Consider the following 742-nt stretch of genomic DNA (forward strand, 5'->3'; position numbering starts at 1 on the left):
GTGAATCACAGACCAAATTAGGAAGGGCCTTTATTTAAGCTATTTTGAGTTTTGGTTGAAAATGTGGACTTTTTCAGATGGAGAGTAAATAATATAGCTACCGGGGAGTTAATGCTAAGGAAAATGAGCATTTAAAGATCCTCTTTTTACGAAAGTAAGACTTGTGCCTAAAAGTCACAACTCTACATGGTTTCCTGGTAAAGTTCTAAACTGGGTCCTAAACACGCTCCTTGGTCAGAGCGGCTGAAACACATAGATGGTCTGAATAAATAAAACAAAGTGTTAATGGAGAAGAGAATGACCTTGTGACATCAGTTACAGGATCATAATTGAGAAAAAAAATCCTTTTCCCATAGACAATTCAAAACGAAAAAATGGGTAACCAAGTCTGGTCTGTCCTCGAAAACTGGCGAAGGAGGTATTGGCTTCGAGGAATCAATGAATTTGTCGGCAAGAGGAGCATCAACACAAGCACCCTGGATGCAAATAGTAGTAGTGGTTCTGAGAATCTGGAATTAATAGATCAAAGGAACTTAAGGATAATCTAGGTCTTAGGTAGGGTACCTAATGACATGCTTCTTCATCGCGAATGAGTATATATGTATGTGCATTACCACCCACGTTTGTGCCAGATGAAGTATATTACTCGGGTTTGAAGCTGAACGCAATTCTCAATGCAGAGAACTTTCACGCGTGAGGTTTACAGTAACTCGCGATAAAACGAGATGATAGATAAATGAAG

Source organism: Penaeus monodon, chromosome 34 (genome assembly GCF_015228065.2).
Source record: "Penaeus monodon isolate SGIC_2016 chromosome 34, NSTDA_Pmon_1, whole genome shotgun sequence".
Taxonomy (NCBI): domain Eukaryota; kingdom Metazoa; phylum Arthropoda; class Malacostraca; order Decapoda; family Penaeidae; genus Penaeus; species Penaeus monodon.